Genomic DNA, 13,223 nt, shown 5'->3' with positions numbered 1-13,223 from the left:
TTGGTCTTTTGCTTCCAAGCAAATATCTAATCCCCGTATCTTGGTCACTTTACCCAAGAAAGGTACTATATCAGGACAATTATTCATCCTCTTGCAAGATAAACTTGCGTAAGAATCTGCCAATCTCATTCCGAGGAATTGGCCATTTCCTTGTGATCAAATCACAAGATCATGCGACTTTAGAACTTGTTGCACAAGTGTTGCATCAAAAAATGGGACTATTCTACCCATCAACGGTGTCTTCTAATCACGGTATCATGATTAGATATAACAATCCATTTCTGATTGCATTAGGCCGACATTGTTGGTCCTAGGGTTCCGAATTTCATCTTTTTAGCGAGAGATTCTTAGGAAAAACCCTTGATCAGCTCTCGCAAGTATGTTCCAATGTCCCTACATTCCGTGAATATAGGCAAGTCTTTAGGGTATAGGAGTTTCAGCTTTGGTAATATGAGCGACTAGGTAATGTCCCCAACGTGCTAACCCTAGTTAGCTCTTTGGGATATGTTGCATTGAATTAACCCTTCCTAAACGAGTACCTCGCGGTTTTAGGTATTTAGATTTAAACCAATTTAACTTGTCTATTCTTGAAGATAATTACGCTATCATTTTCGTCACCACATGATTCATTACCTACATATAAGTTGATTTACAAATCCTAACTTTTCGGGTTAAGGTCAAAGCATAGGTTAAGTTATAGCATAATTCCAATTTATCATCCTATAACATGCAACAAGATTCATGCTACTAAGCTTTTAAAGGATTTTATGTTTGAACAAGCAGCCTTTTTCTACTTCCATTTACGAATGAATTTGTCTTATGCTGAACTTACATAACCTTTTGTTGAATTGAGTTTTTAGGCCACTTGCCTAGAGTTAAATCTTCTTCATGTAGTCCTAGCAATTTCCTACGTTTGCTAACAACTTTCTATAACGAATCATTTTGAAGAAAATATGTTCAATAATGTGATATGCGGTTTATTCCTTCCATGCTGAAGTGTACTATCATAATTCTGTTTTGTAAAGATGGGCATTAATTAATCTAATTAATGCATAAAAACCACATGTTAGAAATGCATTGAAATCTTATGCACACTTTATTTTGTTCGTTTTATTGAAAAAATACTAATGACCGAATTCTTCCATCGTGAGCTCTTTCCTTTAAGTTAGTCAAAGTATTTAAATCAAAAGATGCATCCTATCTCAAAAAAATGATCCATGCACGATTGAATTATAACGACCTAAATCAAAATTAGGAAGAAAAAACTTGGACTTGTGGTGAAATATCCACATGGATGTTAGGAGACGATCCTCCTGCGGTTGCGCCTTGTGCTTTCTTAGGAGCCATCGCGAATGCGGCCTTTCCGCCTTGGATGTATATTTATGATGTTGGCCATCTCCTTTGCACACGAAGCTCCCTTTGCGGTTCCACCGTTATTCAGAAACGAACCTTAGAAATGGAACTTATTAATTTCTCCTTCCTTTCATAGAAGCTCTGGGGTGCAAATTGTCTACACGGGAAGGGGTTTAGCGCTTGGGCTAATTGGGAGATTGTAGGAAATCCAAGAGGGAAAAAAGGCTTGATGAGGCTTTTTAAAGGCCTCGAATAGGACTCCATGGAAGTGGGGGGTGCTATAATGGACTTTGGCGGATTGGAAAAAGGGGGCAAAGGGTGAAAAATACCTTAAAGAAGAATTTTTGCCGAGGGGGGAGAACCCACGGGAATGGGGTTTAAATCCTAGGGAGGGTGGAAAAGAGGTTATAAAACCCTTCAAGGGGAAGGCTAAATAAAGCCACGGAAGGGGGGTGGGGGACTTTGGATTCCCAGGGGGTTTTGTCAAGCCCGCGTGAATAAGGGCTAAGAGGAAGCCCACTAGTAAGAATGGGGGGGGGGGGGGGGGGGATGGAATATGAAAGGGGGCTTAGGAAGCCCCCTTGGAAGCTTTAAGAAGCTTCCAGAAGCTTCTGCCAATCGTGGAGAACCCACGTGGAGGGGGGAAAAAAATCAGATAAGGGCGGCAGGAGGCGGTTCGATGGCGGCAGGGCAATCCTCAGTGGTGGCGGCGCTGTTACGGCAGCTGCGACTCTCGCATCTCCCCTTCAACAGCGGCGTTTATGGCTCCTCCCCTCCACTCTTGACACAGCGTGATGGTGGTGCACAGATCGGTCGCAGTATGCTGACGTAGTGAATCCCGGAAGGTCCCCAAGAACAATGAACTCTACCTTTTTGCACAAAAAACAATCTAAAAGCATGAACGACAAGAAGCAAGAGACCAATTGGGTTCAATCTCCCCCCATGCCTTGTGTGTGCGCTTCACAAAGCATGTATTTTATGTATATTTCCATCTTCATGCTCAATAATAGCCCAATTTACAAAAATATGACAAGCTTTTAGCTTTTGAGTTTGCTTTCTACAAAAATAGGAAATAAAGCTAATGGACGGTGCCCATAGAGTCTGGCACGCCCAACACAATGTCCCAAATAGAAATAACATATCCGTGCGCATAGGCGCATACAAAATAATAATCAATAATCAATGCCTCAATAGACATAACAAAATATAGGCGTGGCGCCTATCAAAATATAATCCAAAGGTCGAATACTCGCTAGACTCCAATGCTTTCCTCCGCCACTGCTGCTATCTCTACACATCAACTGAAGCATTCACAATCGTTAGTAAAATAATACAATTAAACCGACAAAAGTGAATACCTAGCAGTCTTTAGCTACATAAATAAATCAACTGGTTAGAAATAAATCCTAACCTTAATTTATTACGAGTGTGCACTCTAAACTCATAAACGTTTATTAATTTAATATGTATTTTGCGGAATCACCCGCTATGGAATCACCCATGTACACACTAAATTAATGAAACACCCGAAAAGGACAGGCGTCCCCATCAACTTCTCGCACAAAGAATCCACTTTGTGTATGAGCCCCGGTCATCTAAGTTTACGGAATCCACCGTAAAACCTCACGGAATCCACCATGGAATATGCCTCCTAGCATCATACCCCCGGGGTGGGATAGCAATTGACCTCAATTGCTATTAGCTCAATGTGGAGCTAACAGAGTGGGGAAAGCATTTAAGTCTCTAGCGTGCATCCATTGTGCTTCCTCTACAGGATGGTTCTTAAATTTTACTAGATATCTAGAATACCTTCGGCCAGTTCTAGTGGTCATGTAGTCAGTGTCTATGATAGCTTCTGGTTCAAGTATTTCAGTCTCTTCCTCTAATAAAGGTGGGTTTTCATAAACAGGGTGGATAGATAATTGGCCTCTAAAGGGTCTCAATAAACTAATGTGAAATGTGTTGTGAATTTTCCAATGAGATGGTAATTCTAACTTGAATGCATTATCATTAATTTTATGAAATGATTCTAAATGATCCATAGAATCTAGGAGCTAATTTGACAACTGGATGTCTATCTACACTTTGCAGTCTACGTTTTTCTATTCTCAGCCAAACATAATCATCAACATTAAAATTCATGGCTTGTCTTTTCTTGTTGGCTTGTTTGGTATATGATTGTTGGGCTTTAGCAATCATATCCTTAACCTCGTCAAAAATAATGTTATGTATACTAGCAATATCATTAGCACTCTGAATTCTATTAGACAAAGATGCAACAGGTGTAGATAATCTATATCCATAAATGACTTCAAAAGGTGCTTTCTTTGTAGATGTGTGCGGTGTATTGTTATATGCAAACTGTAATAAATGCAAATGAGTGTCCCATGTCTAAGGTTTAGAGATAGTATATGCACGTAAAAGATCTAGAATGGTGCTGTTTGTGGCTTCTGTTTATCCATTAGTTTCTGGATAAAATGCAGATGAGAAATCAATTTTTGTGCCTAGATTAGCAAACAGTGTAATCCAAAAATTGTTACAAAATCTAGAATCACGATCTGAAATGATAACTTTTGGCAATCCATGGTTAGTAAAAACAGTTTTCAAAAATAACTGTGCTGCTTGTGATGCTGTTAAAGTTTTCTTACATGGAATGAAATATGCTTGCTTACTAAATCTATCTACAACAGTCCAAATCATATCATGGTTAGATTTAGTATTTGGTAAACTAGTAATGAAATCCATAGAAATTTGTTCCCAAGGTTTAGATGGAATAGACAAAGGCATTAGTAATCCATACTGTTTACCATGATGTCTTTTAACTCTTTGACAAATCAAACATTCAGAAACGAAATTAGATACATCTGCATCCATATGCGGCCAATAAAAATCTTCAGTTAACATACGTAATGTAGATATGATACCTCTATGACCTTGATATGGGGGACAATGAATTTCATTCAAAACAAAAGATCGGAATGGAATAGTAACACACAGTCTCTTTTCATAAAACATAAATCCATCATTATATGACAATGAATCAACAGGAATGAAATTATTTTGAATCAATTTATTCCAATCAGAATGAAAAGTAATATCCTGGTGATATGTATCTTTCATAGCAATCAAAGAATCAAAAGATATGACAGAAATATTATGAATTGCAGGTCTTCTACTCAATGCATCAGCAACTACATTTTCTTTTCCAGGTTGGTATTGAATGATAGGATGAAAACTTTGAATGAAGGAAGCCCATTTGATATGACGGTCAGAGATTTGGGGTTGGCTAAGTAAATGTCTAATGCTTTGCTAGTCGGTCTTTATCATGAATTCTGAACCCATTAAGTAGTGTTTCCACTGTCTTAATGCTTGTACAACTGCTAATAATTCTTTGTCATAAGTAGAATATTTCAGCTCAGAGGGTTTTAGCTTAGAACTAGAATATGCAATTGGATGATTGTCTTGCATTAGTACGGCTCCTATTCTTGATCCGCTAGCATCGGTCACAACTAGAAAGAATGGTCTATTAAAGTTAGGCAATTGTAAAACAGGGGCATTGGTTAATGCACGTTTCAGTAAGCCAAAGGATTTCTGCTGATTTTCGGTCCTTGATAAACAATTCCTTTCTTGAGAAGTTTGGTTAATGGTAAAGCAATTAATGAAAAATTACGTACAAACTTCCTATAGAAACTAGCAAGACCAAGGAATAAGCGTAATTCATGCACGTTTTTAGGAACAGGCCAATGCAATATTGCATCAATTTTCTTAGGATCAACTTTAATTCCTTTAGATGATACAATATGACCTAAATACTCAATTTCTGTCTTAAAGAATTCACTCTTTTCAGGATTTGCAAACAATTGCTTTTCTTTCAGTAATTGAAAAACTAATGACAAATGCTCATAATGCTCTTTTTCACTTTGACTAAACACCAAAATATCATCAAAGAAAACAATCACACAGTACTGATATTTCAAAAAGATACGGTTCATCATTCTACTAAAGGTGGCAGGTGCATTAGTCAATCCGAATGGCATGACTAAGAATTCGTAATGGCCAAATTGTGTTCTAAATGCAGTCTTAAATATGTCAGATTTATCTAGCCTCACCTGATGATATCCAGACTTAAGGTCAATTTTACTAAATATAGAAGATCCTTGCAGTTTGTCCATAAGGTCATCAACTCTAGGTATAGGATACCTATTCTTTACAGTGATCTTATTTAAAGCTCGGTAGTCAATACACATACGATAGGTATTATTCTTTTTCTTAACTAAGAGTACAGGTGCACCGAATGGAGAACTGCTAGGTCGAATTAAACCTCTATTTAGTAATTCTTCAACTTGACTCTGGATTTCTTTTTGCTCTATTTGATTGTGCCTATATGGTGCTTTGCAAGGTGGTTGTGTGCCAGGGATTAAATCAATCTTATGGTCTTTTGGACGTGAAGGAGGTAAACCTAGTGGTAGGTCTTCTGCAAAACAGTCCTTAAAATATGTAAGAAATTCCTTATGCCTAGGGTGCATATGATTTTCCTTTGCATGTAATTCATTCACCCAAATGAGATATGATTTAGTACTCTTGCATAATGCACGTTTTGCTTGAGTATGCGAAAGCAGTGGAAAAACATTAGATGCATGCATACCATATAATGTAATAGATTTTCCTTGAAAATTAATATGCATTGTGTGTGTGGAATAATCTATATTTGGATTATGCTGGTGTCGCCAAGGCATTCCTAATATAATGTCACTCGACTGTAATGGAACAACTAAGAAATTTCTTCTTTCAATGTATGAACCAATTTGAATCTCTAAATCTTGAACTTCTTGTGTACCATTATACCTAGTGCCTAAAAATGCAGCTTTTATGCGATAATGTGTAGGTACAGTCTGTAATTTCGATTCCTTTACCAATTTTATTGAAATAAAATCATGAGTACTATCGTCATCATGCAAGATAGTTCTTTCCTTTCCATGCACCAAACATTTCATAGTCAATAATGAATGTGGAGTAGGCATACCTGGTAAAGTGTCGGAAGTAGTAGTAGTGTCATCCTCTTCTTCAGTGAAATCAGGCATATCCTCATGCTCGTCTTCGTCCATGGCTCCAAGATAGTTGATATGTGCTGGTGGCTTCTTTGAATGACAATTTGCTGCGAGATGCCCAGGCTGGTGACATTTATAGCATACTATTGGCTTGGCTTTGGTTACATTATTTGCAATGGCTGGAAGTCTGGGTACATTTGGATTTGGTTGTGGAATAGGCTTAGGATTTGGATTGACATTGGATGGTAATGCAGGTGGTTTAGCCCAATTCTTGCGGAAAGATGGTGATGAGAAACGACCTGGATTAAACCTTCTAAAATTGGAATTGAATTGTTTAGATCCATAATTACCATTGGCTTGGAATTGCTGTGGTCGTTTGTCTCTACCGCGTAACTTATCTTCAGTGTCGTGAGCTAGTGAGATGGCGTCTTCAAGGGTAGCAGGCTTGAACATATTTACTTCAACGTAGTAATGTCCAAGAAGTCCAGACATATACTTCCGCTTATGTGTCGTCTCTGGTACGTCTTCAAGCATGCGTAGCTGTAGGAGTGCATTCCAAAAACGCTCTGTATACTGAGGAATAGGCTCATGATCTCGTTGTTGAAGTAGATCCCATTGCTTGATAGCCTTCTCATGAAATTGCGGTGGAAGGAAATTCTGCATGAACTTCTTCTTGAAATCTTCCCAAGTAGCAGGACATTCTATGCTCTTGCGTACTACAGTCCACCAAAGTGATGCTCTGTCTACCAAATGATTAGTAACACACTTGATTTTATCTTTTTCTGGATAAGTTTCCTCATGGAAATAGTCATCAAACTGGCTAATGAATGATAAAACAGTCTTTCCTTCTTGTATGCCATTGAAAGTGCGAAATTTGAAACTTCGTTTACTTATCTTTGATTCCTTGCGAATAGTTTGAGCTTCAAGAGTGGCGTCGATGGTACGTCGAATCAAATCTTCAGCTTGAGGTTCTTCTTTATCGGTAGACGCTCCTTGTAATTTTGTCAATTGTGCTTGCAATGCTTGCCTAGCCCTTCGTTCTTCTTCCAATTGCAGCATGATTAGATCCAGCTTTTGTTCCATGGTAGGCTCAGGTAGGTCGTCTTCAGCCATAGGATCATCCATATGTGGGGTCGTCATCCTATAAAACTCAAAAGACCTTTCTCACTCAAAATCAGGTTAGCGGGATGAGCGTAGCTCAAATTCGGGGTTACAAGGCTATGTGTTTTTGGGTATTTCTTGTCAAGATTGTGGGAGAGAAGGAAGGAGTCTCACTTGAAGCTTTCTTGCTTGCACAATGGGGGAATACACACAAGGGTGGAGGCTGAAAAAAGTTTTCCTCTTCTTAGTTGTGTAAGCCAAAAGAACTCTCATACAAAGAAATAGAAGAACCCTATATATGGGTCTCAAACCAAACTCAACTAACTAAGGTGGCATACTAACTGAGCCATGAACTAGAGTAGATAAGGATAGCTATCATGTAGCTATTATTCATGAGCGGTGTACCAACCGCGTCTGCAACTGACAAGTCGGTGACATAAATACACAACGGTCACCCTGGCGTATCACGAGTGGAGCTCGATATCTCAACACTCCCCCTCGAGCTCAATCCCAATTCCTGTACACCAAGCAGGTCTCTAAACTTACGCAGCTTCTCTGCGCCCAATGCCTTTGTGAATATGTCAGCTACCTGATCCTCTGTGCTGACATAAACTAGATCAATAAGACCTAGTAAAACCCTCTCTCGTACATAGTGATAATGCACCTCAATGTGCTTTGTTCTAGCATGATAGACTGGGTTATTTGCCAAGTGTATACTACTCATGTTGTCACAATAAATGACAACTGGCCCATCTGTAGACTGATGCATATCATAAAGTAGCTTATGCAACCAAGCTACCTCACATGTAGCCATTGCTGCACCCCTGTACTCAGTCTCTGTGCTCGACAAGGCAACTGTAGCCTGTTTCTTACTGCTCCAAGTGACTGCAGCACTCCCAAAAGAGAACACATATCCATTGGTAGATCGTCTATCAGAAATACTACCAGCCCAATCAGCATTAGTGTATCCATGCAACTGTATCTGAACCCCAGTCTCATAAAATAGTCCATACTGCAATGTGGACTTCACATACCTGAGTATGCGTCTAGCCGCATCCAAATGTGGTTTCCTTGGAGCCTGCATAAACTGACTTACCAATCCAACAACATAGCTCAAATCTGGCATGGTAATAGTCATATAAATCAAACTTCCTACTATGCATCTGTACATAGTAGGGTCTTCTAGAAGCTCACCTGCATCTGTGCTCAGCTTCACATTCTGCTCCAAAGGAACTGAAATAGGCTTACAGCCTGTCATCCCATATTTGGACAGCATGTCCAATCCATACTGCCTCTGCAAGAGCTGTATCCCACTTGGTGATCTAATCACCTCAATGCCCAAGAAATAACACAGCTCTCCCAAATCCTTCATCTCAAACTTCTGCTTCAATAGCATTTTCACATGAAGGATATCTTCATCACTGTCACCTGTCATAATCAAATCATCAACATAAATGACAAGTAGCATAATACCTTTCTCTGTTTTTCTCACATAAAGTGAGAAATCTGCCTTGGAAATCTGAAAGCCAATAGTGACAAGATACTGTCCTATCTTGTCAGACCATGCTCTAGGTGCTTGCTTCAAGCCATACAAGGCTTTCTTCAACCTGCAAACAAACTCAGGATGAACATCATGCACATAACCTGGTGGCTGCTCCATATAGACCTCTTCTTGCAAATCACCATGCAAGAAAGCATTCTTTACATCCATCTGATGTAAAGACCATCCCTTTGATGCAGCCATAGCAATGACTGCTCTTACGGTTGCCATCCTTGCAACCGGACTAAATGTTTCTTCATAGTCAATGCCATATGTTTGTGCATACCCCTTGACTACTAATCTTGCCTTGTATCTGTTCACAGAACCATCTACATTGTGCTTCACCTTATAAACCCACTTACAGCCAATTGCATTTTTACCTTTAGGCAAAGGTACCAATTCCCATGTAGCATTTGCTTCCAAGGCATCCATTTCTTCATCCATGGCTTTCTCCCATTTTTCTTTTCCCATGGCTTGCTCAAAAGAAGTGGGTTCTGGTTCTTGTATCACTTTGACCATATATGCATAGTGAATGGCTGTAAATCCATCATATTTTAGCCTATCCATAGGATACCTAGCTTTGGTAGACCTGGGCAAAGTAGATTCACTCCCTGGTGCTCTCAAAACATCCCTGGTCTTCCTTACTCCAGGTGTAACAATAGAAGGAATACCCAACTCATCATCAATGCTCTGTTCTGAGCCACTGGATTCACCATCCACATAAGAGTGACGTGCATTCACATCAAACATGGGCTGATCAACCTTCTCTTTTCCTTTTCGTGATACCTGCATACCACTATCTGCATTACTTTGAGAAGATTCTCCTGATCTCAATCTGCCTGTCCATGGCGAAGAATGTGAACCACTGCTAGAGGACACTCCAGCTACTCATCTCATCAAAAACAACATCTCTACTCACTGTAAACTTACGAGTAGAAGGGTTATAGCATCTATACCCTTTTTGCTGCAGAGAGTAACCAATAAAGATACACTTCTCAGCTTTTGGATCCAACTTGGATCTCAACTCATCTGGCACATGTACATAGGCAATGCAACCAAAAATTTTCAAATGAGAAATATCTGGTTTCCTACAAGTATACCTCTCCTCTGGAGTCATTCCATGTATTGCTGCAGTGGGAGTCCTGTTCATTATGTAGACAGCTGTAGCAACTGCTTCAGCCCAATAAAAATCTAGCAAGTCTTTTTCATTGAGCATGGCACGAGATACCTCTCCAATATGCCTGTTTTTCCTTTCTGCAATTCCATTTTGTTGTGGTGTATGACTGCATGAATATTGCTGCTTTATGCCATGCTCCTGTAGGAACCTTGCAAACTCATTTGAGAGGTACTCTCCCCCTCCATCTGACCTTAGGCATTTTATCTGCAGGCCTGTTTCTTTTTCAACCATCGTTTTAAGAGTTTTGAAATGCCCAAAAACTTCACTTTTCTTTTTCATAAAATACACCCAAACTTTTATGCTATAGTCATCAATAAAACTGACAAAATAATGATAGCCTCCAAGAGATGCAGCTTTAGTTGTCCACACATCAGAGTGGATTAATTCCAATGGCTTCTTACTCTCTTGAACATGTCTAGGAAATGGTTTCCTTGCCTGTTTTCCAAACTGACAGGCTTCACATACCTTATGCATTTCTGCAACCTTGAATTTTGGCAAACCTGCAACAATATTTTGGGCCTGCATTGATTTAAGTCTCTGTACATTAACATGACCAATGCGTTTATGCCAGATATCAATATCTGCAACTACACCGGTCCCATGTGCAAACATTGCTGCACTCAATTCAGGCATGTCTGCATCCAACGTAAACATTCTGCCCTTCTTCTTTCCTTTTGCTATCAGGCGACCTTTATTTTTCATATCCTCAACAAAGCATCCATGACCAACAGAAACCAGATTCTTGGTGATATTCGGGACATGAAATACATCGGACAGGTATTTCTTTTTCCCATCCTGCATAGACAAGGGAATTTTTCAAATCTGCACAATAGGATGTGTAGTATCATCACCAGTCTCCACAAATCCTGGTTTTTCCATTTTTCTTGCATCCTCCATCCATTCTGCATGACCTGTCATGTGGTTTGATGCACCTGAGTCAACATACCATACATCATTGCTTTCGTCTGCACTTGTCACAGAATTGTTCATGTGCTGCACTATAAACAAGTGCTCATTTCTATCATCACCCTATCTACTAGAAGATGCATAATTCCCTTGTTGCAGTTTTCCATTCATGATGTCATTCTGCTTTTTATAGCAGTCTTTAGCCATATGACCCATTTTACCACAGTAGTAGCATTCAACATTACTGTTTGCATTTTGGCCTCTTTGCCATCCACCACGACCTCTTTGGCTCCCCCTGCCTCTAGAGTTACCACGTCCTCCTCCATAGGACTGGTTTTCTTGAGTTTGCTGCATATTCTGATTTCTGCCACGGCCTCCAAATCGGCCTCCTCTACCTCTGCCTCTACCTCTTCCAGTATTTGAGTAGAAGACAGCTTCTTTTGAAGTTCCTCCTGAAGAAGATGCACCACCATTTCTCTGCTCCTCAGAAATTAGAAGAGCAATCAACTCCTCAAAATCAGGAGATCTTTCACGGACGGAAATGGATGTTCGAAACTGTGCATAATCCTTTCCTAGACCATTCAAGGTCACGGAAACTAAATCATCATCTTCCACTGGCGACCCAATGGAAGCAAGTGCATCTGCAATCTTCTTCACCTTCATGTGGTAGTCGTTGATGCTCATACTTTCTCTTTGCACATTATGCAACTCTTGCTTGAGCTGCATTTTCCTGGCTTGCGTATTTGTGCTATACATTTTTGACAAAGTATCCCATGCCTCCTTTGGCGTACTTGCATCCTGAATATGCACAATCATAGAGTCTGAAATACTGATAGACAGCCAATACATAACTTTCCTGGCTCTCTCATGCCATGTTTTGAATGCCTGCATTTGCTGTTGATTGGGAACATCAGGAAGAACTGGTTCTTCTTCATTTCCTGCAACAAATTCCCAATATCCTTTTCCCATAAGAAAATTTGTCATTCTAAACTTCCATGCTTGGAAGTTGTTCTTGTCAAGCTTTTCAGTGACAATCTGTGAAAGAGAATCAGACGCCATTACAGAACACTGCAAAAAATTCTGTCACTGCAAAGAACACAACTTCAGCCTCACAAGGGCAAATCTGCAAAACTGACAAAAATGGTATTTGACCACACAATCACTTCCTAGTGACGATTTTGCATCAACAGGCAACAGGGATGATTCTGTAACTCCCAATGTCTCTGCGCACAGGCATACAATGCAATTTCTACAGTAACTTTTCACCGACCTGTAGAACAGTGGTCGCACAGCATAAAACTGGGCCTTTTCCTGAGTGCGTGCAGAAAACTTCCGCCTCCAAAACAGGCCCCGAAATGGCCTCAAATCAAAAAAACAAGGTTGCCTAGGGCTAAAGCCCTTTCCCGCGGCATATACTACCCTCTTGCTTCACCGCGAAGGGCGTCTCAACCTGAGACAATGCACTCCTGCACTTTCCGGCTGTGCTACCTACAGAGATCTGCTCCCAAAACAGAAAATGAAAGCAACACTGCTCCTCTTACCAGAACACCGCGAGCTTGGCTTGCTTTCTTGAGCTCCTTACCACGAACAAGGCTCTGATACCATGTCAAGATTGTGGGAGAGAAGGAAGGAGTCTCACTTGAAGCTTTCTTGCTTGCACAATGGGGGAATACACACAAGGGTGGAGGCTGAAAACAGTTTTCCTCTTCTTAGTTGTGTAAGCCAAAAGAACTCTCATACAAAGAAATAGAAGGACCCTATATATGGGTCTCAAACCAAACTCAACTAACTAAGGTGGCATACTAACTGAGCCACGAACTAGAGTAGATAAGGATAGCTGTCATGTAGCTATTATTCATGAGCGGTGTACCAACCGCGTCTGCAACTGACAAGTCGGTAACATAAATACACAACGGTCACCCTGGCGTATCACGAGTGGAGCTCGATATCTCAACATTTCTTTCTCAATTTTCAGAAAATCTGCAATATTTCCTTCTTCGTATGCTGAAAATACTTCAACGGACCTGTGGATGGGTAGAATACTTTGCCACGAACAACTTTCCAGTTCAAAGTTTCTGCGCAGGAACAGCCCTTCTAG

The sequence above is a fragment of the Lygodium microphyllum genome, chromosome 5 (genome assembly GCF_053477565.2).
Source record: "Lygodium microphyllum isolate KBCC chromosome 5, Lygodium_microphyllum_v1.1.10, whole genome shotgun sequence".
Classification (NCBI taxonomy): domain Eukaryota; kingdom Viridiplantae; phylum Streptophyta; class Polypodiopsida; order Schizaeales; family Lygodiaceae; genus Lygodium; species Lygodium microphyllum.
Note: the sequence above shows the minus strand (reverse complement) of the source record.